Below are 633 nucleotides of genomic sequence, written 5' to 3'. Positions count from 1 at the left end.
GGACTCCCAACCACTGTGCCACCAGGGAAGCCCCATGTGTCTTTTTGAATTATGGTTTTCTCTGGGTATATGCCCAGTAGTGGGATTGCTGGGTCATATGGTAATTCTATTTTTAGTTTTTTAAGGAACCTCAATACTGTTCTCCATAGTGGCTGTATCAATTTACATCCCCACCAACAGTGCAAGAGCATTCTCTTTTCTCCACACCCTCTCCCCTCTCCAGCATTTGTTGTTTGTAGATTTTCTGATGGTATCCATTCTAACTGGTGTGAGGTGATACCTCATTGTAGTTTTGATTTGCATTTCTCTAATAATTAGTGATGTTCAGCAGCTTTTCATGTGCTTCTTGGCCATCTGTGTGCCTTCTTTGGCGAAATGTCTATTTAGGTCTTCTGCCCATTTTGGGATTGGGTTATTTGTTTTTTTTAATATTGAGCTGCATTAGCTGTTTATATATTTTGGAGATTAATCCTTTGTCCGTTGATTGATTTGCAAATATTTTTTCCCATTCTGAGGGTTGTCTTTTTGTCTTGTTTTTAGTTTCCTTTGCTGTGCAAAAACTTTGAAGTTTCATTAGGTCCCATTTGTTTATTTTTGTTTTTATTTCCATTACTCTAGGAGGTGGATCAAAAA

Source organism: Physeter macrocephalus, chromosome 5 (assembly GCF_002837175.3).
Source record: "Physeter macrocephalus isolate SW-GA chromosome 5, ASM283717v5, whole genome shotgun sequence".
Classification (NCBI taxonomy): Eukaryota; Metazoa; Chordata; class Mammalia; order Artiodactyla; family Physeteridae; genus Physeter; species Physeter macrocephalus.
This window is presented reverse-complemented; position numbering follows the sequence as displayed.